Raw genomic sequence first — 23,473 nt, 5'->3', positions numbered from 1 at the left:
GATTGTAAATTGAGCTGCAATAAACAGTCTAGTACAAGTGTCCTTATGATAAAAGGATTTTTTTTCCTTCTGGGTAGATGCCCAGTAATGGGATTGCAGGATCAAATGGGAGGTCTAGCTTGAGTGCTTTGAGGTTTCTCCATACTTCCTTCCAGAAAGGTTGTACTAGTTTGCAGTCCCACCAGCAGTGTAAAAGTGTTCCCTTGTCTCCACATCCACGCCAGCATCTGAAGTTTTGAGATTTTGTGATGTGGGCCATTCTCACTGGGGTTAGATGATATCTCAGGGATGTTTTGATTTGAATTTCTCTAATATATAGAGATGATGAACATTTTTTCATGTGTTTGTTAGCCATTCGTCTGTCGTCTTTAGAGAAAGTTCTATTCATGTCTCTTGCCCATTGATATAAGGGATTGTTGGCTTTTTTCATGTGGATTAATTTGAGTTCTCTATAGATCCTAGTTATCAAGCTTTTGTCTGATTGAAAATATGCAAATATCCTTTCCCATTGTGTAGGTTGTCTCTTTGCTTTGGTTATTGTCTCCTTAGCTGTACAGAAGCTTTTCAGTTTAATGAAGTCCCATTTGTTTATTTTTGTTGTTGTTGCAATTGCCATGGCAGTCTTTTCATGAAGTCTTTCCCCAGGCCAATATCTTCCAGTGTTTTTCCTATGCTTTCTTGGAGGATTTTTATTGTTTCATGCCTTAAATTTAAGTTCTTTATTCATCTTGAATCAATTTTTGTGAGTGGGGAAAGGTGTGGGTCCAGTTTCAGTCTTTTACATGTAGACATCCAGTTCTCCCAACACCATTTATTGAATAGGGAGTCTTTCCCTCAAGGTATGTTCTTGTCTGGTTTATCAAAGATGAGGTGGTTGTAAAATGTTAGTTTCATTTCTTGGTTTTCAATTCGATTCCAAGTGTCTATGTCTCTGTTTTTGTGCCAGTACCATGCTGTCTTGACCACTATGGCTTTGTAGTACAGACTAAAATCTGGTATGCTGATGCCCCCAGCTTTATTTTTGTTACAGAGAACTGCCTTAGCTATATGGGGTTTTTTCCGGTTCCATACAAAATGCAGAATCATTTTTTCCAAATCTTGAAAGTACGATGTTGGTATTTTCATAGGAATGGCATTGAATAGGTAGATTGCTTTGGGAAGTATAGACATTTTAACAATGTTGATTCTTCCCATCCATGAGCATGGTATGTTCTTCCATTTGTTAATATCCTCTGCTATTTCCTTTCTGAGGATATCATAGTTTTCTTTATAGAGGTCCTTCACCTCCTTCATTAGATATACTCCTACTTCATTTTCTTTGAAACTATGGTGAAGGGAGTTGTGTCCTTAATTAGCTTCTCATCTTGACTGTTATTGGTGTACACGAAGGCTACTGACTTGTGGACATTGATTTTATATCCTGAAACATTACTGTATTTTTTGATGACTTCTAGGAGTCTTGTGGTTGAGTCTTTGGGGTTCTCTAAGTATAAGATCATGTCGTCAGCAAAGAGGGAGAGTTTGACCTCCTCTGCTCCCATTTGGATTCCCTTTATTTCCTTGTCTTGCCTAATTGTACTGGCTAGAACTTCCAGCACTACGTTGAATAGTAAAGGTGACAGAGGACAACCTTGTCTGGTTCCAGTTCTAAGAGGAAAAGCTTTCAGTTTTACTCCATTCAGTAAAATATTGGCTGTGGGTTTGTCATAGATAGCTTCAATCAGTTTTAGAAATGTGTCACCTATGCCTATACTCTTCAGTGTTCTAATTAGAAAAGGATGCTGGATTTTATCAAATGCTTTTTCTGCATCTGTTGAGAGGATCATGTGATCTTTATTTTTGCCTCTGTTAATATGGTGGATAACGTTTATAGACTTGCGTATGTTAAACCAGCCTTGCATCCCTGGGATGAAGCCTACTGGATCATGATGAATGACTTTTTTGATGATAAGCTGTAATCTATTGGCTAGGATTTTGTTGAGAATTTTTGCGTCTATATTCATGAGTGAGATTGGTCTGAAATTCTCCTTTTTGTTTGGGTCTTTTCCTGGTTTTGGTATCAGGGTGATGTTTGCTTCATAGAATGTGTTGGGGAAGAGTCCTTCTTCCTCAATTTTTTGGAATAATTTCTGCAGTACACGAATAAACTCTTCCTTGAAGGTTTGATAGAATTCTAGAGTGAAGCCATCTGGACCAGGGCATTTTTTGGTTGGAAGATTTTTTATTGTTTCTTTGATCTCAGTGCTTGAAATTGGTCTGTTCAGGAGCTCTATTTCTTCCTGGCTGAGTCTAGGGAGAGGGTGTGATTCCAAATATTGATCCATTTCTTTCACATTGTCAAATTTCTGGGCATAGAGTTTCTGGTAGTATTCAGAGATGATCTCTTGTATGTCTTTGGGATCAGTTGTTATTTCCCCTTTATCATTTCTGATTGAGGTTACTAGAGATTTTACTTTTCTATTCCTCGTTAGTCTGGCCAATGGTTTATCTATTTTATTTATTTTTTCAAAAAACCAACTCCTTGTTTCATTAATTTTCTGAATGATTCTTTTGTTTTCAATTTCATTGATCTCTGATTTGATTTTGGATATTTCTTTTCTTCTACTGAGTTTAGGCTTAGATTGTTCTTCTTTTTCCAATTCCATAAGATCTCTTGTGAGATTGTTGATGTGCTCTCTTTCTGTTTTTTGAATGTAGGCATCTAAAGCGATGAATTTTCCTCTCAAAACTGCTTTAGCAGTATCCCACAGGTTTTGGTAGCTTGCGTCTTCATTGTTGTTATGCTCAAGGAAGTTAATGATTTCCTGTTTTATTTCTTCCTGCACCCATCTGTTATTCAACAGAAGATTATTTAATTTCCATGCCTTTGGGTGGGGTCGAGCATTTTTGTTAGAGTTAAGTTCCACCTTTAGTGCCTTATGGTCTGAGAAGATAGAAGGTAAAATTTCAATTCTTTTGATTCTGTTGATATTTGTTTTGTGTCTCAGGATATGATCAATTTTGGAGAATGTTCCATGGGGCGATGAGAAGAATGTATATTCTTTATCTTTGGGATGGATTGTTCTATATGCGTCTATCAAGCACAGTTGTTCTAGGGTCTCATTTAAATCTCTTATATCCTTGTTTAATTTCTGTTTAGAGGATCTGTCCAGCTCTGTAAGAGGAGTTTTAAGGTCCCCTGTTATTATGGTATTATCAGATATCATATTGCTCAGACTGAGTAAGGTCTGTTTCAAGAATCTGGGAGCATTTAAATTGGGTGCATAAATATTTAGAATTGAAATGTCTTCTTGCTGTATTTTTCCCTTGACCAATATAAAGTGACCATCTTTGTCTTTTTTGACTTTAGTTGCTTTAAATCCACATGTGTCTGAAAATAAGATTGCAACTCCTCTTTTCTTCTGAATTCCATTTGCCTGAAAAATTGTCTTCCAACCCTTGACTCGGAGCTTTAATTTGTCTTTTGAAGCCAGGTGTGTTTCTTGCAGACAGCAAATGGATGGCTTGTGTTTTTTAATCCAGTCAACCAATCTATGTCTCTTCAGTGGGGAATTCAAGCCATTAACATTTATTGAGATAATTGATAAGTGTGGTAGTATTCTATTAGTCTTATTTGGTGAGAGTCCATTGGTTAGTTTTATCTTTTGCATCAGTGTGGAGGTTAGGTTCTGTCCTTTAATTTCTGAGTTCTTACTTTGCTGCTGATCCATTGTGGTGGTCAGTGTGCAGAACAGGTTGAAGTATTTCCTGTAGAGCTGGTCTTGTTGTGGCGAATTTCCTCAATGTTTGTATATCCGTAAATGATTTGATTTCTCCGTCAATTTTGAACCTTAGCTTAGCAGGGTACAGAATTCTGGGCTGGAAATTGTTCTGTTTAAGTAGATTAAAGGTAGATGACCATTGGCTTCTTGCTTGGAAAGTTTCATTAGAGAAGTCTGCGGTCACTCTGATGGATTTGCCCCTGTAGGTCAACTGGGGCTTACTCCTGGCAGCTTGCAGAATCTTTTCTTTTGTCTTGACTTTGGACAGGTTCATCACAATGTGTCTTGGAGAAGCTCGGTTAGAGTTGAGGCGACCTGGGGTCCGATATCCCTCTGAAAGCAGTGTGTCAGAATCTTTGGTGATATTTGGGAAATTTTCTTTTATAATATTCTCTAGTATGGCTTCCATTCCTCTGGGGCATTCTTCTTCCCCTTCTGGAATTTGTATAACTCGTATGTTGGAACGCTTCATAAAGTCCCATAATTCTGACAGTGAATGTTCTGCTTTCTCTCTCTTCTTTTCTGCCTCTTTTACTCTCTGAGTTATCTCAAAAACTTTGTCTTCTACCTCTGAAATTCTTTCTTCTGCATGGTCTAACCTGTTGCTGATACTTTCCATTGCATCTTTAAGTTCCCTGATTGACTGTTTCATTTCCTTCAGCTCTGCTATATCCTTTTTGATATTCTTCATATCGTTCATCTCTTATTTGATTCTGTTTTTGAATTTCCTTTTGGTTATTTTCCACTTTATTAGCAGTTTCCTTCATTGTTTCCATCATTTCTTTCATTGTTTTCAACATGTGTATTCTAAATTCCCTTTCTGTCATTCCTAACATTTCTTTATAGGTGGAATCCTCTGCAGTAGCTACCTCATGGTCCCTTGGCGGGGTTGTTCTGGACTGGTTCTTCATGTTGCCTGGAGTTTTCTGCTGATTCTTCCTCATGAGTGATTTCTTTTACCTGTTTCCTTGCCCTAATTTTCCTTTCACTTCCTCTTGCTCTTTAAGTTCTCGTGCCTGTGGAAGTTGCGGGCGGGTTTAGACAGATTGAACACACGCGACCACTTGCCGGTTTTCCACTGTTTTAGTCCTCCTCTTGGCGTCCAGAAGTCTCTCGCTGACTCCCTGTATCCTCTCAGGGGTGATGATAGGCAGATCCCACCAGCCAGAGATGCCTGGAGTCCTATATCCCCAGACTCACGGTGCCCAGATGCAAGGAAGCTGTTATTCGGCTGCCATCTTGCTCCGCCTCCCTCTGTTTTTTTTTTCATTTTATTTTATTTTTTTTGTTTGTTTTTTAAGCGCCAGGACAACAACATCTGTTGGTATAATGTCCTGGCATGTTTGTAATATCATATTCCTAACACTAAGGATTGGGTGGCCAGCCACAAGAAGGTGGGCCCTTCCTGTGACAGACAGAAAGCAGCAGCTTATAGCTTAAGGGGAAGGCGGAGAAAACCTGGGCTGCAGGCAGGTTGCCGTGTTCCTCGTGGGGAATTTAACCCCGCTGGGTGGGAGAGACGTGGAGGGCGCAGTCGCAGACGTGTGTGGGACGCAACCCAGATCGGTTCACCAACAGGCGCGTCCACAGGCTGTGTAAACCCCACCCCCGTCTCGAAAGGACCCTACAAAGCACGGACTGAGTCCTGCAGTGACGCCAGAAGTGAAACCCACGGTGGGCTTCTCCCCCACAGCGAGGAGCGGCCCCAGACCCCTCACCACACGCGCTAGATGGTCAGAAGCGGCAACAGGGAAGAGGGCACGCCATGCGCAGGGCCGTGCGCCCAACCTCGCACGCGCAGCCCCTCACACCCCACCCTTCACAGGCAGCCCCTGCACGCCCAACCCCGCAGGCGCAGCACCCCGCAAGTGTCAGGCCTGTGGGGGTCTGAAGGCAGCTCTGCTTGGTGACAAGGTGAGTGCTTATCTAGGAAGAACTATCCAAGTTACAGCGCCACAGTGCTGGGGTTCAGGCCTCTGTCTGCATTCTCAGTTCTTGTTGAGTTCTTGGAGGAACGATAACCACACACCCCCAAAAGGCGGCGTGAAACAAAGTTTACTGAGGAAGAGAAAGGTAGGTTTTAAGAGCAAGAGCAAGATAAAGGTTTGCAGAGCATAATATGTATACCACAGACAAACGGGCTCCCTTGTCTCCATAAAAAAAGGCCTTGGTTATGGCCAGAGACCCTGTTGTGTACTGTGGATGGGGCCCTCTTCGTGGTTCAGAGATTGCCTTGGAACCTCTGATTCTTGACTGCGCGTATGCACCTTCCATGAGCCTCTCTGAAAGCCCACGCAGGGGGTGGCGAAGGGCAATAAAGATTTGAGCTAATGACATAAGTATTAGCCATACGTTGTTCTAGGTCACCTGCCAGACCTTGTTGCCCCCATGTTACTTGGCCTTGGACTAGACAGTCCTTAGCACCCTTTTTCAGTTGGCAGCTAAGTTCTGACTGGCAGATCAGCAGGGCCTTCCCTCCTCCAACAGATGTGGGCTATTTCTTAGGGCAAGATTAAGGTGGGTAACACCAGTCTGGCAACCCACCATTTGTACCCAGGAGGGATCCAGAGATCTGTACTATCCACCTAACACAACCAGTGGAAAATATGGATTGATTTTACAATGCTAAACAAAATGTCTTTGTTTTTAAAATAAAAATCTACAGGTAAGTGGCAGCTAGAAAATGTTTGTCATATAGATAAAAAGAATATCAATAAAGTATAAAAATTCCAACAAGTAAGTTTTAAAAAGCAAGCGAATAAAAATATGGTCAAATTATATGAAAAGGGAGTCATAGAAATATTAGAATGATAAACATGAATATTTTTTAAAATTAAAATTAATTTTAGTATCTACAGGATATCAATTATATGTTAATTTAAAATTAATATTAAGGTGGCACCTGTGGCTCAGTGAGTTGGGTGCTGACCCCATATACCCAGGCTGGTGGGTTCGAACCCAGCCCTGGCCAAACTGCAACAACAACAACAAAATAAAATTTTGTTAATTTGCTAAAAAGTTAATATTAAATTAGAGTTATTTATTTAAAAAAACAAGGAATACCATTTATCACCTATTAGATTAAAGAAAATTATGAAATCTGATGTTGTTATATGTTGACAAGGTTATTGGGCACTGATTCTCAAACATTTCTGCACATGGAAAATGCCTGGAAATATTTAAAATAGTATATTAATGCCTGACTCCCATCCAAGCCTTCTGATTTAATTGGTATGGACTTTTAAAACTGTGCCTATGAGTTAGCCTTGAGCAAAGAAACATCACGTGGGATGTGCTTTATAATTTCAGTCAAAGAGATTTTGGATAGAAGATTAGATTGCTAATTTTACGGAAACACCAGTAAAGGGAAGTTACAAAAATAAATAGGAAAGAGAAACAGACTTGCTTTATTTGCTTGAAAGCTATAGGTCACTGGAAATGTTCAAACACATGTAGGGTTTACAGAGGAAAAATTTAGGATATTAGGCTGGTAGTTGAAATACATGACCTTAACGTGACTCTTAAAGATGTCACTGGATAGCTGGTTATGATCCAAGCTGAATCTTTTCCATCTTTTTACCCCCCTTTTTTTCTTTTCAAGAATTCTTGACTCAAGGCTTTGTCTTGGGGGGGGGGGGAAGTCATAACCTGGAAGGTAGCTGTGTATTTTCAATTTTTATTTTTTCATGATTTTGTAGGTTTCTAATGTTAAGTAATGAGATGGAAGATAGAAAAATCACACTGATCAAGGTCAATTTAACAAAATACTTGTCCCATTAGAATAGAGTTGGGATTTTCCTCCACCTTTGTGGAGGACACTGGTATATTGGCATACTAGAAAATTATAGAATGAGAGGCTTATAAACAACAGAAATTTCTTTCTCACAGTTCTGAAGGCCAAATTGCCAGCAGATCAGGCATCTGGTGCCGGCTCTTTGATTCATAGACAGCATCTTTTATATGTCCTTACAAGGCTGAGAACAAGCTCCCTTGGGCCTCCTTTATGTAGGTACTATGAGAATGCAGTCCTCATGACTGTTGTCTCCCCAAGCCTTCACTTTTTACCATGATTGCCTTGGAGATTAGGTTTCAACATTTTTATTTTTGGGGCACACATTCAATCTACGGCAATGGGCCTCCTGCATTAGAGATCAGAACTATCCCTGTGGTGACTCTGGATCTTCAGAGGCTTTGGAGTACTGGGGGCATGGTCTCCTATGAGACAGGAGGTTGGACAGTGTGTGCCTAAAAAAAGCCACACATTGATGACATTTCGGTTGTCCACTGAAAACAAAGGCAACTAAACTGTGGTACTAGACATGAGACCCTTCCTTGGGCTTTTACAAGAATGAAGTTTTCAAGGCAAATAATCTTATAACACCTTTCAAACAGCCTCCTTGTATGATACATGTATTTCAATTCTTACATAAGTAAGTGCTTTTTATCAAGGATATGGACAATTCCTCATAAAATTTAGTTTAAAAGAAGATGATGCACCTGTATGCATATGTATTAACATATAAGCTTCTTTTGCACAATTTACTCCAGAAATCTTCTTTTGTAGTTATTCATGGGAGAAATAGGATCTCTTTGGCCACCAAAAGAAAGTTCCTCATGTTCTCAAAATAAGTTATTAATCAGTAGAATAGATGGTAAAGTGGAATTGATTTGCTACTTTTGACTACTGTCTTGACTTCTTCACCTACTGAATCACTCTTAACATCTAGTTTTCCTAAATTCCTGTTATCCTTGTTTTTTAAAGAAATTAACCTCATGTTTTTGGCTAGGTGAAGATGAGGAGATAGAGGAGAAAGATTAAGAGTTAGCATTCATTATGAATTGTGATATGGTAGGTATTGAACAAAAGAGCCACTTAAATTTCTTACTCAAGCCCATAACACTTGCATTAGGTGCTACAATTACCTTTCTTTTACAGAGGAGGAAATTAAACCTTTTTTTCTTTTTTTTGAGACAGAGTCTCACTATGTCACCCTCGGTAGAGTGCTGTGGCATCACAGCTCACAGCAACCTTAAACTCTTGGGCTTAAAAGATTCTCTTGCCTCAGCCTCCCAAGTAGCTGGGACTACACCTGGCTATTTTTTGTTGCAGTTGTCATTGTTGCTTAGCTGGCCCAGGTCGGGTTCAAACCCACCAGACTTGGTGTATGTGGCTGGCGCGTAACTGCTGTAATACGGGTGCCAAGCCAAAATTAAAGCTTTTAAATAATTAAAAGTTTAAATAATTTGCTCAAGGTTACAGTGTGTGACAGAATTGTGATTTGAACCCAAAGCATCTGATTTTGCCATGGGTATATTGGTTTGTAAAACTTGTTAAATACTTAACAAGTTTATATTAAGTTAAATATTTAACAAGAGATAATTTTTTTTAAATACCATGTTTAGGCTCAGCACCAGTAGCTCAGTGGTTAGGGCATCAGCCACATACACCGAGGCAGGTGGGTTCAAACCTGGTCTGGGCCTGCTTAGCAACAATGGCCACTGCAACAACAACAAAAAATAGCCGGATGTTGTGGTGGGCACTTATAGTCCCAGCTACTTGGGAGGCTGAGGCAAGAGAATAGCTGGAGCTCAAGAGTTTGAGGTCGCTGTGAACTGTGATTTTACAGCACTCTACTGAGGGCAACATAATGAGACTCTGTCTCAAGAAAAATAAATAAATTAAATACCACCTTGCATATAAAGGTATCTATCAAAACAATTCCATTTTATGTGAAAATACTTTATAAAGAGGTTTTTATTTAATATCATAAGATGGTTAGAAGTGACATAAATCTGAAATCAAATACTGAAAGACACCATAAATTTATAATTCCTTAGATCAGAATTTGTAATTAATTATACTTAGGCTACATAATTATTTACCTGTGCACATTTTTAAAAAAGAGCATTGGGTAAGTGATATCTTTTAAAAAGTTGAAGAAGAAATTCTCTCTGTGTGTCTTGGTGTTATTTATTATTTGCTGCAAAATGAGGCTGCTAAATCCAAATGCATTTGATTAAATTTAGACCTGATATGACCTTCTTTTAGTAGGTAGTTCAAATGATGCTAAGACTTTAAGGTAATAAAATGTAATTCATTTGAAAATATTTAATAGCAGTTATCTCCCTAAATCAAGTAATATTTCTACCAGTAGTTCCAGATTAATGAGGTTTTAGTATATCTATTTCAATCAATGCCTATAATTTTTATTCCTTTCGAAGAGATGCTTGTGTTTGTTAAGATGTTTCGAATGTAGGATTCAATAAATATTCATTTTTCTTTTAATAGCATGTGTTTTATTAGCAGAAAGAAATGTTGCAACATTTCTTCATTTTCAGTTTTTTATTTAAATTGGTTTTGAGTCCAAGCACCGGAGACCAAAGCTAACTAGTGTTCTTAAACTCTAAATTATACAGAAGTTTTTAAATTTGGAACATGTTGTTCTTGCTACCATTTGGAGTATTTTTTCTTATAGATAAGTAATAACTTGCTACAGCACTTGAATAAAATTACTAATGCCATTCCCAATGATGTTCTTATTATGTTAAACCCCTGACACCAGAAGCGATAGTTAGGGCTAAAGCACAGCATAGGTGCTTGTTCTCAGCCTGATCAAACAAGCTTAATTATGACCTCCAGATAAAGGAACTGCCATTAAGCCATTGAATTATCACAGATAAGGCTGAGTCTTCCTTACTGTCTGATGATAAATCACAGCTAACAATGGCAGAAGACTTAGAGCTCACACAGCTAATCCTTTGGAGGTTTCCAATGGGCTCGTTCCCCTACTGTTTTGCATCTATTTATATTGCACTCAGAACCCCCAAATGGCCTCTGCTTATCTCCAGCTTTAGATAATTTATGCTTTTTTGGTGTGTCACCTCACTGCTGAAGCTGTTATCAGGGATGAGGAGGTTTAGGAAATCGGATCCACTGAAATGCTAATTCTCCTGCCAATTACTACACAAAAACAAGTTTTCTTCACTGATTTGCTTTTGTTTATTTGATACTGCAAATGTGGATTTTATGATTACAGTTTAGGACAATTGTTTAGCTCCAAAACAAAATAAGCATTTAATTTGACTAGCTTTCTCTTTTCACAAGAGTGGTTGGGCAATTTACACTGATTCAAATGGCCAGATGGTTTCCTCTCTGTTTGTCACTGACTAAATTGATGTGTAAATATTTTCATTTTCATAGAGGGCTGGTCTTGAGAAGAGAGTTTGTTGAAGCCCCCCTCAGTGGTGGGCTCCTACTCCAAGACGCACTCATACTAATTTAGATTCTTCGATATGAAGTATCTTCTATGAGAAATTACTTCCCATGGAAATATGATGGCTGTCTTGGAATTTCATTAAGATAAAATTTTCTTCATCCCTTCTGGTGTCCAAGTTTCATGAAATCTTATCTCCGAGAATTTTATGAGGTTGTTTGACTAGTAGTTAAATGTATTACTTTTTGGTGATATGAAACATTCCTAAATGAGTAACTACCAAGCTCATAAAATTCTCATGTGCTTATTAGCATAGTATAATGAAAATTTGAAATGCAAGGTTAGAATGCATTTTCAAAGAGGCGGATTAAACTCATACCTAGATATGTTTTTTGATTTACTTTTTGTCAGTAATGTCACTAAAGTTTTAAGCTTTGGAAAAAATGGGGTCACCCACTTGTCATGATTGATTACCAGTTATTCCTGTCTCTTGTGTTGACTATGGATGCCAGTTATTGAGATAGTAATCTTCGGAGTGATAAAGAAAGTTACAAAATTAATTCAACCTTGAGATTCCATTACACTTTATGTCACCTAATAGAAGATTTGATATTTTTAATCCTAGTTAAAGACTTTCTCCATAAGCTATTGCTGATGGCAGAAATGATGGAAAAGAAAAATATCTGACTTTACGACTTCTACAATTCTTTTTCCTCTGGGTATGTTTCATTGTAAAGCATTTATGTAGGTGGCTTCCCAAATGGCTCCTTCATTCTTCTCTAGAAATATAAGGTAGGTGTCTGTATTTTAACTTGAAAATGAAATGCCGATAGGGCTTACTCCATCATATGTGAAAGCTTCTTCTCTTAAAGGACTTGCTTCTGTATTATAACCGTGAATTTGAAATTTTTCCTTAACATTTTTTTGTAAGGCATCACCAGGCTTTAAAAAATCTAGATTAGTAAAGCCATGCCATCCCAGGAACTACTGAAAATTGAATTTTAGGTGAGATACAGTTTAATAACATACCATAATGTCTTGAAGATAAAGATTAAGTCCCTAGCCAAGTGATACACTTCATTGTTTGTTCTATATTATCAGTAGGCACGTTTCCTTTAAAATGTCAGGTTTTGTTTTTATTTTATTTCTCTTCCATTTAACACGATGTCTTTGGTTATCAATTTCACATTCCTTAGGTGCCAAGACACCCCCACTATGAGATTTTACCTGATTCTTTTTTTTTTTTTTTTTTTTTTTTTTATTGTTGGGGATTCATTGAGGGTACAATAAGCCAGTTACACTGATTGCAATTGTTAGGTAAAGTCCCTCTTGCAATCATGTCTTGCCCCCATAAAGTGTGACACACACTAAGGCCCCACCCCCCTCCCTCCATCCCTCTTTCTGCACCCCCCCATAACCTTAATTGTCATTAATTGTCCTCATATCAAGATTGAGTACATAGGATTCATGCTTCTCCATTCTTGTGATGCTTTACTAAGAATAATGTCTTCCACTTCCATCCAGGTTAATACGAAGGATGTAAAGTCTCCATTTTTTTTAATGGCTGAATAGTATTCCATGGTATACATATACCACAGCTTGTTAATCCATTCCTGGGTTGGTGGGCATTTAGGCTGTTTCCACATTTTGGCGATTGTAAATTGAGCTGCAATAAACAGTCTAGTACAAGTGTCCTTATGATAAAAGGATTTTTTTCCTTCTGGGTAGATGCCCAGTAATGGGATTGCAGGATCGAATGGGAGGTCTAGGTTGAGTGCTTTGAGGTTTCTCCATACTTCCTTCCAGAAAGGTTGTACTAGTTTGCAGTCCCACCAGCAGTGTAAAAGTGTTCCCTTCTCTCCACATCCACGCCAGCATCTGCAGTTTTGAGATTTTGTGATGTGGGCCATTCTCTCTGGGGTTAGATGGTATCTCAGGGATGTTTTGATTTGCATTTCTCTAATATATAGAGATGATGAACATTTTTTCATGTGTTTGTTAGCCATTCGTCTGTCGTCTTTAGAGAAAGTTCTATTCATGTCTCTTGCCCATTGATATAAGGGATTGTTGGCTTTTTTCATGTGGATTAATTTGAGTTCTCTATAGATCCTGGTTATCAAGCTTTTGTCTGATTGAAAATATGCAAATATCCTTTCCCATTGTGTGGGTTGTCTCTTTGCTTTGGTTATCGTCACCTTAGCTGTACAGAAGCTTTTCAGTTTAATGAAGTCCCATTTGTTTATTTTTGTTGTTGTTGCAATTGCCATGGCAGTCTTCTTCATGAAGTCTTCCCCCAGGCCAATATCTTCCAGTGTTTTTCCTATGCTTTCTTTGAGGATTTTTATTGTTTCGTGCCTTAAATTTAAGTCCTTTATCCATCTTGAATCAATTTTTGTGAGTGGGGAAAGGTGTGGGTCCAGTTTCAGTCTTTTACACGCAGACATCCAGTTCTCCCAACACCATTTATTGAATAGGGAGTCTTTCCCCCAAGGTAAGTTCTTGTTCGGTTTATCGAAGATTAGGTGGTTGTAAGATGTTAGTTTCATTTCTTGGTTTTCAATTCGATTCCAAGTGTCTATGTCTCTGTTTTTGTGCCAGTACCATGCTGTCTTGAGCACTATGGCTTTGTAGTACAGACTAAAATCTGGTATGCTGATGCCCCCAGCTTTATTTTTGTTACTAAGAACTGCCTTAGCTATACGGGGTTTTTTCCGGTTCCATATAAAACGCAGAATCATTTTTTCCAAATCTTGAAAGTACGATGTAGGTACTTTGATAGGAATGGCATTGAATAGGTAGATTGCTTTGGGAAGTATAGACATTTTAACAATGTTGATTCTTCCCATCCATGAGCATGGTATGTTCTTCCATTTGTTAATATCCTCTGCTATTTCCTTTCTGAGGAGTTCATAGTTTTCTTTATAGAGGTCCTTCACCTCCTTCGTTAGGTATATTCCTAGGTATTTCATTTTCTTTGAAACTATGGTGAAGGGAGTTGTGTCCTTAATTAGCTTCTCCTGTTGACTGTTATTGGTGTATACAAAGGCTACTGACTTGTGGACATTGATTTTATATCCTGAAACATTACTGTATTTTTTGATGACTTCTAGGAGTCTTGTGGTTGAGTCTTTGGGGTTCTCTAAGTATAAGATCATGTCGTCAGCAAAGAGGGAGAGTTTGACCTCCTCTGCTCCCATTTGGATTCCCTTTATTTCCTTGTCTTGCCTAATTGTATTGGCTAGAACTTCCAGCACCATGTTGAATAGTAAAGGTGACAGAGGACAACCTTGTCTGGTTCCAGTTCTAAGAGGAAAAGCTTTCAGTTTTACTCCATTCAGTAAAATATTGGCTGTGGGTTTGTCATAGATAGCTTCAATCAGTTTTAGAAATGTGCCACCTATGCCTATACTCTTCAGTGTTCTAATTAGAAAAGGATGCTGGATTTTATCAAATGCTTTTTCTGCATCTATTGAGAGGATCATGTGATCTTTATTTTTGCCTCTGTTAATATGGTGGATAACGTTTATGGACTTGCGTATGTTGAACCAGCCTTGCATCCCTGGGATGAAGCCTGCTTGATCATGATGAATGACTTTTTTGATGATAAGCTGTAATCTATTGGCTAGGATTTTGTTGAGAATTTTTCCATCTATATTCATGAGTGAGATTGGTCTGAAATTCTCCTTTTTGTTTGGGTCTTTTCCTGGTTTTGGTATCAGGGTGATGTTTGCTTCATAGAATGTGTTGGGGAAGATTCCTTCTTCCTCAATTTTTTGGAATAATTTCTGCAGTACAGGAATAAGCTCTTCCTTGAAGGTTTGATAGAATTCTGGAGTGAAGCCATCTGGACCAGGGCATTTTTTAGTTGGAAGCTTTTTTATTGTTTCTTTGATCTCAGTGCTTGAAATTGGTCTGTTCAGGAGGTCTATTTCTTCCTGGCCAAGTCTAGGGAGAGGGTGTGATTCCAAATATTGATCCATTTCCTTCACATTGTCAAATTTCTGGGCATACAGTTTCTGGTAGTATTCAGAGATGATCTCTTGTATCTCTGTGGGATCAGTTGTTATTTCCCCTTTATCATTTCTGATTGAGGTTACTAGAGATTTTACTTTTCTATTTCTAGTTAGTCTGGCCAATGGTTTATCTATTTTATTTATTTTTTCAAAAAACCAACTCCTTGTTTCATTAATTTTCTGAATGATTCTTTTGTTTTCAATTTCATTGATCTCTGATTTGATTTTGGATATTTCTTTTCTTCTACTGAGTTTAGGCTTAGATTGTTCTTCTTTTTCCAATTCCATAAGGTCTCTTGTGAGATTGTTGATGTGCTCTCTGTCTGTTTTTCGAATGTAGGCATCTAAAGCGATGAATTTTCCTCTCAAAACTGCTTTAGCAGTATCCCACAGGTTTTGGTAGCTTGTGTCTTCATTGTTGTTGTGCTTAAGGAAGTTAGTGATTTCCTGTTTGATTTCTTCCTGCACCCATCTGTTATTCAACAGAAGATTGTTTAATTTCCATGCCTTTGGATAGGGTCGAGCATTTTTGTTAGAGTTGAGTTCCACCTTTAGTGCCTTATGGTCTGAAAAGATACAAGGTAAAATTTCAATTCTTTTGATTCTGTTGATATTTGTTTTGTGTCCCAGGATATGATCAATTTTGGAGAATGTTCCATGGGGTGATGAGAAGAATGTATATTCTTTATCTTTGGGGTGGAGTGTTCTATATGCGTCTATCAAGCATAATTGTTCTAGGGTCTCATTTAAATCTCTTATATCTTTGTTTAATTTCTGTTTAGAGGATCTGTCCAGCTCTGTAAGAGGTGTGTTAAAGTCCCCTGTTATGATGGTATTATCAGATATCATATTGCTCAGACTGAGTAAGGTCTGTTTCAAGAATCTGGGAGCATTTAAATTTGGTGCATAGATATTTAGAATTGAAATGTCTTCTTGTTGTAGTTTTCCCTTGACCAATATAAAGTGACCATCTTTGTCTTTTTTGACTTTAGTTGCTTTAAATCCACATGTATCTGAAAATAAGATTGCAACTCCTCTTTTCTTCTGAATTCCATTTGCCTGAAAAATTGTCTTCCAACCCTTGACTCGGAGCTTTAATTTGTCTTTTGAAGCCAGGTGTGTTTCTTGCAGACAGCAAATGGATGGCTTGTGTTTTTTAATCCAGTCAGCCAATCTATGTCTCTTCAGTGGGGAATTCAAGCCATTAACATTTATGGAGATAATTGATAAGTGTGGTAGTATTCTATTGGTCTTATTTGGTGAGAGTCCATTGCTTAGTTTTATCTTCTGCATCAGTGTGGAGGTTAGGTTCTGTCCTTTGATTTCTGAGTTCTTACTTTGCTGCTGATCCATTGTGGTGGTCAGTGTGCAGAACAGGTTGAAGTATTTCCTGTAGAGCTGGTCTTGTTGTGGTGAATTTCCTCAATGTTTGTATATCCGTAAATGATTTGATTTCTCCATCAATTTTGAAGCTTAGCTTAGCAGGGTACAGAATTCTGGGCTGGAAATTGTTCTGTTTAAGTAGATTAAAGGTAGATGACCATTGGCTTCTTGCTTGGAAAGTTTCATTAGAGAAGTCTGAGGTCACTCTGATGGATTTGCCCCTGTAGGTCAACTGGCGCTTACTCCTGGCAGCTTGCAGAATCTTTTCTTTTGTCTTGACTTTGGACAGGTTCATCACAATGTGTCTTGGAGAAGCTCGGTTAGAGTTGAGGCGACCTGGGGTCCGATATCCCTCTGAAAGCAGTGTGTCAGAATCTTTGGTGATGTTTGGGAAATTTTCTTTTATAATATTCTCTAGTATGGCTTCCATTCCTCTGGGGCATTCTTCTTCCCCTTCTGGAATTCCTATAACTCGTATGTTGGAACGTTTCATAAAGTCCCATAATTCTGACAGTGAAAGTTCTGCTTTCTCTCTCTTCTTTTCTGCCTCTTTTACTATCTGAGTTATCTCAAAAACTTTGTCTTCTACCTCTGAAATTCTTTCTTCTGCATGGTCTAACCTGTTGCTGATACTTTCCATTGCATCTTTAAGTTCCCTGATTGACTGTTTCATTTCCTTCAGCTCTGCTATATCCTTTTTATATTCTTCATATCGTTCATCTCTGATTTGATTCTGTTTTTGGATTTCCTTTTGGTTATTTTCCACTTTATTAGCAGTTTCCTTCATTGTTTCCATCATTTCTTTCATTGTTTTCAACATGTGTATTCTAAATTCCCTTTCTGTCATTCCTAACATTTCTGTATAGGTGGAATCCTCTGCAGTAGCTACCTCATGGTCCCTTGGCGGGGTTGTTCTGGACTGGTTCTTCATGTTGCCTGGAGTTTTCTGCTGATTCTTCCTCATGAGTGATTTCTTTTATCTGTTTCCTTGCCCTAATTTTCCTTTCACTTCCTCTTGCTCTTTAAGTTCTCGTGCCTGTGGACTAAGGGTTACAGGACCAGAAAGGTGAGAAGGTTGAAGAGCAAAAAAGGGATGAAAGAAAGGAGGACCGAGTGATAAGAAAAAAAAGAAAGATAGAGAAAGGAGAGGGGGTAGGGATAAGGAATATTGACAAAAAGAAGAGAGGCACAGAAAGAGGGAGACAGGGCAATATAGGTGTACAGTAGGGTACTTTGACACAACCTTAAAAAACCCCACCTTCTGGGGGTTGGGTGCCCAGTTGGGTGGTTCCCTTGAGGTCAGCAGCTCTTTGCTAACCTGGTCAGACACAGTACCCCACCTCCACCAAGTAGAGAGGAAAGACAAAAATGCTATAACTCAAACCAAAACAAGCAAACAGAAAACTTTATGGCGATAAAATTGGGTGAAAAACCAAGTGATAGCGGTAGAAACACTAGCAAAAATGAAGTTGTAGTTATTAAAAAAGGCAGCAATGGGAAATTATAATTAAACTAGAAAAATTGAGAAAGAAAAAGGGATCTGTATGGAAAAGATTGAAATTAAGAAACAAAAGAACATCAACAACGTCAAAATAAACAAACAAAAAAACCCAACCAAACAAAAAAAAAGAAAAAAAAATACACAACCAAAAACAAAGCAGTTTGTATATGTTGATGAATATTGTCTGGGCAACACGTGGTCTTTTGGGGTATGGGATGTTAGTCACAGTTCCGATACGACTGGAGGCTGCCGATTTCTCAAACCCCAGCAGGTAGACACCCTAAATCTCTCTTCAGCCCACTTAAAAGGCACTTTGAACTTGTAAACTTGCTGAGCAGAAGCTTTCCCAGCTTTCTCGCTGGAATCGCTGCTGAAGTGGCTATCCACTTACTCAGTGTGCCAAAACCGGTCTCACTCTGTCCCTGAGGGTTAGGGCTGCAAGGCGGCTCAGACCCCACCCTTAGGCTACTTGGTTGCTGGGTTACCAGCTCCCACCCGTTTCTAGCTCTGTGACCCTGAGGGCGGAGCTTGCCGGGGCAGATCACTGACAATGGATCCGTGTGACCCACCGCCAAACACTATTAGCTCCGTCTGGCTCAGCGGCTCAGACTGGGGCCCTAGACAACGGCCAAAGTTCTCCGCACTCCCACTCAGGCCTTCCCCAAGGCAGTTCAACTCAGTGCCAAGTCCAAGGACATCAAAAGAGTTCACAGGTAAGGCCTTTCTGATTTGCAGTCTCGCTGCTACTGAACTTACAGTTGTGGGCGGGTTTAGACGGGTTGAACACATGCGACCACTTGCCGGTTTTCCACTGTTTTAGTCCTCCTCTTGGGGTCCAGAAGTCTCTCGCTGACTCCCTGTATCCTCATAGGAGTGATGATAGGCAGTTCCCACCAGCCAGAGATGCCTGGAGTCCTATTTCCCCAGACTCACGGTGCCCAGATGCAAGGAAGCTGTTACTCGGCTGCCATCTTGCTCCCCAATCGAGATTTTACCTGATTCTACTGGTCTTCAGGTCTAGGATAACTCATTAATCTTAATGTAAATGCACCGCAGTTATTAAGTGGGGCTGCCATGTTGCTGGTTCTCTGCACATGGAAGGGAGTTCTCAAAGAGATGAGCACAAACGCCCTTCACTTTGCAGCGCGAGGAAATCATGGTGTGAACCAAAATTCGCATTACCTTGAATTTAGAAATAACAGTGTTTGCTGCCTTATATGGCTTTGATCTCTGCGGATTTGAAATTAGCGATGCTAAGACACGGAGCATACGCGTGTGTTTATCCACCTCAGTGCATGGACTGTGCTGTCACATTACAAAACACTTTTGGGATTTCACGGTCACAGCTCTTAACCACCTGCTCTGTGCCAGGGTCCTGGTAGATATCACTCCCTTCACTAAACATAAAACAAAACACAACAAAACAAAATAAGCAAAGGAAAACATAATAATATGTCTTCTTGCTGGTGGTAATGATTATTTTTTGCAAGAATGGAGGACAAATATGATAAAATGAATTAAGCCTAAAGGAGTTATACAGTCTCAATTAGTACAATGTAGGAGATTATTTTTATTTTTTCTTTCTTCTACTGTCTCTACCCTAAATCACCATCTTCTCTCTCTCTCCTCTTTTTTAAAACTGACTTTTCCTCTGATATCTTCTTGTCTTTCTTTCTATTCTCAGACATCAAGCTATTCAAACTTGTCTGTTTGATTAACATTTGATTAACACATGAGCCTCATGCTAGTGATGCCTCAAAGGCTTTACTATGTAGCATAAAAAGGGAGAGACAGGGGGAGAAAGAAAAGGTGGGCAGGAGGGGTGGAAGGGAGAGAGAATAACCACTATTTGATAGTAAAGCCTAAAGGAAATGAAATAAAAATTGATCTTAATATGAGAAAAATTAAACATTTAAAGTTTTAAAATTATTTTTATGAAAGTACAGGTTACCTTTATGGTCCAGCTTAGTGCAGGTCACTAAACTATTCTCAGGCAAACATCTGAGGAAGAGAGAAAGAGAAAAGGAACAGGAGAGGGAAAAGAGAGGAAAAGAGAGGTTGGTCTATGAAGGAAAAGCATAGAATTTGAAAACTCTATTTCACATGACCAGTCAGACAATCACAGGTCATTAAATACCAATGACACCTACCTGCATGGCGAGTCTTCTCTATCCCAAATTTGTATCCCTTAGGGCTAGTGAAAAAAATCATTAAAAGGCTTATTATTGATTGTTAATTGTCCAAATTCATAGCACTTTTACTCTTTGAACTATGTGGTTGAGGATTGATGATGTATTTGCTTTATCTATGTGAATTTTGTCTTCCTAAATAGATTCTGATAACCTTGAGGATACAAATACGACTTTTTAAAATATATTTAGTGACTGCAATAGTGGTTGCCACATCAACATAGGCTATCAATATATGTTTGTGGATTAATTAAGGCAGAGCAATCATAGGAGAAGGTCAGTGTAAAGCTGCTTAGAGGTGGCATCCACAAGAGACTCTGAGGTGCTGGACTCAAGAAAGATGTGTGTTTGCAAGAGGAAACTAACAGAGGTGGTAATAAAAAGAATAAACTTTGATTTTTCTAATAGGTCAGGGAACTCCACAACCAGGCAGTGTGGCCAGGCACTGTAGGATTGCTTAGTATTCTAACTCTTTGTGGGGTCTACAACTTAAAGCAATTGCCATAGGTACTTCAGAGAACATAACAAATTCTGTCAGACATTTCTTTAGTATTTCCTTATATGACTCTTTTGCAATTCAAGATAGTATACTCTTACGTTATCACAGAAAACAAACAAATCAAAACAAAATACCACTGTAACTATCAGAGTAGAGGCCTTTAGAGCTATGTTTAAACCAAGAAGGCTGGGCATGGTAGCTCATAGCTATCCTAGCACTCTGGGAGCCTGGGGAGGGTGGATTGCTTGAGATCAGGAGCTCCAGACCTGCTTGAACAAGTGTGAGACCCCTTCTCTACTAAAAATAGAATAAAAAAATAGGCAGGCTTAGTGGTGAGCACATGTAATCTCAGCTATTCAGAGGCTGAGACAGGAATATGGCCTGAGCCAGGAGTATGAGGTTGCTGTGATCAGTGATTCCACCGCACTCTAGCCAGGGTGACAGAGTCAGACTCTGTCTCAAAATACTAATGATAATAATAATAAATAAAATAAACCAAGACAAATGGGGAGAATTAATTTTTTTGAGATTGCCCAAAGAGAGTGAGGATTTTTGTCCTAAGTGTTTGTAACTAGATTTTGGAGTTGCAGTAACCATAATGTCGAACAAAACCAAATGATCACACGCTTTGGTTTGAGTAAAGCTGACAGGGAAGCAAAACAAGGCAAGCACAGCTATCTGTGTAGACCTGCAGTTTGTCCCCTGATTTATGCAGGAGTGTGCACATGAGGTGTTGACCCTGTTTTATAAAAGCATGCTGAGAAAAAAAATTTGGCTTTAGTATTTCATTAGATTTTTTTTTCAGAAGAAAAAAATTTTAAATCTCTTGTGAATCTTACTAGTCTTTCTCAACCTGTGAAAGATAGTAGAGGACTTTAGAGCAAAGGTGAAAGCCTTTGTGAGTATTTGTGTTTGTTTTCTTCTCCTATTTTTTAATGGGGAAATCTCAAAGGCCAGCGTGTTGGCTGCCCATTTCACATTAGCGCTTGGTACATTGGTGTGGAGACTGGGCTGTTTCTCCGGAGATTCTGTTTCCATGTTTCAGTCTCTCCCGCATGTGTTTGCAGGAGTATTTGTAACAGGTACACCAAGTTACCAGCAACCTTGAGAGGAGGAAAGGGCATGAGAAGACACCAAAGCCCAACAGGCACCTGGGGAAGTGGAGATGGAAGTCAGCTATTCTGACTGAGATTGAGCCCAAAAGGGCTTCAGAAACCTGATACCCTCATTCTGTGATGAAAGAAATGGAAACCCTGAGCCTTTAAGACACTTACAGGTGTTCACACAAGTAACTAATTAGTGGCCAGTGTGGAACTGATCTCCTTTTTCTACTCCTGGGTCTAAGCCTTTCTCCCTAAATCGAATTTCCTTTCATCTAATTGATGCATAGGAGAGAGGGGAGGTCATACAGCGTAAAACATCTCTGGGCTTTTAAACCGTTCACACAAACCTGAGCTTTGCCTATTCTTGCCAGTGCTGAGGACAGACCTCCAGCCCAATGTTCCGGTCCTACAATGCCTCGCAAAACTAAATATGAAAAATCAATAACTGATTGAGTGACCACAGACTGGCTGGGAAAGTAAGACTGAGGTTCATTCATCCCAGTGAAATAAAAACCAGACAGCTGTGTGTTGTATAAATAGCCCTGTATAGCCCTGTTTTACTTTGGTTTTAAGTTTGCGAATGATTTTGGTTTGCGAACCAAAAGAAGTCTAAAACATAACTGGCAAGCAGGTGTTTAAACCTGCTTTTGAGGCTGCCACCAAGGTGAGGTGTTGTTGAGAGTGGAGAGGAGAGGAGCACTGGCGGTAAAGGCCTGCCTGAGGCCAAGCGCATAGCAAGTTAAGTAGCTACTTATACCCTTTTTTGGTATTCCAAAGGTGGGGCAGTGAATTTTTTTAAGCTACAGAGCAAGGAAAGCATGTAAGAAAGGTGGCAATGACACAGTTGTGTAACAGTTTGGGGAAAAGCACATAGTAAAATCTTCGCACACATGTGTAGTCCATTTTGGAGGACATTTGGGATAACAAGCATCCATCTCCTTGTGAGCTGGGTGAAGAAGGGCCGGCCGAGTCACAGTGCTGTAAACATCAGGTATTCCTGCATGTCCTCAAAAGCAACAGAAAGACAAAAGCTGATGCTTAACTCATCGCTGCGCCATTAACGTCCAGTATTACTGCCTGCTGCTTTTTAGCAAATGGAGAGGAGCATGCAAATGCCAGCTGCCCCTCCTGCCCTCTGAGAGCACTCAGGCAGCCAGGGCTGTCGGCTGGCACCCAACCAAATAAACCTACAGAGGGAAGAAAGAAACCCCAATGCTCTTGACATGCTGTTTTACTTTGGTTTTAACTTTGCAAATGATTTTGGTTAACTCAATATGGAGGAGGTCTAAACTGATCCCCAAGGAGAGACACCAGAAAAGAAATAACTCAAAGTTCTCTGTTAGTGTCTGCCTAACAAAAATGTTAAACTGATAGAAATTAAACATGGAAATTACCTGACTCACACAAGAAGGCATTCACTCATTCCACTCATTCCTTTATTGGTCTACTTTGCATTTGATAATCCACATATTAGATCTTATTCTAAAGTGAGATCTGAGAGAAGTCTGAAATCAATATTAAGAGACATGTAAAATGTTTTGCAAAAAAGACACGTAAATGTAATGGGGATGTGGATTATGTTTTTCTATAAATAACACACTTTCTTCTACTATTCTAAAAGGTATCCCAAAGCATTTTTTTCATTATGCATAGGTAAAAATGAAAAATTGGGGCAAAAAGAACAGTGAATCAGTACCTGCAATGGCATTTGACCCCCTTTATAATGTTTGGCCTCTGACTTCTCCTTCCTTGCCCCACTTCTGAGAAAATTCCCAAGAAGGCTGTCATGCTCCCTGCTTGTGCCAGTGGG

The sequence above is a fragment of the Nycticebus coucang genome, chromosome 5 (assembly GCF_027406575.1).
Source record: "Nycticebus coucang isolate mNycCou1 chromosome 5, mNycCou1.pri, whole genome shotgun sequence".
In the NCBI taxonomy this organism is placed as follows: domain Eukaryota; kingdom Metazoa; phylum Chordata; class Mammalia; order Primates; family Lorisidae; genus Nycticebus; species Nycticebus coucang.
Note: the sequence above shows the minus strand (reverse complement) of the source record.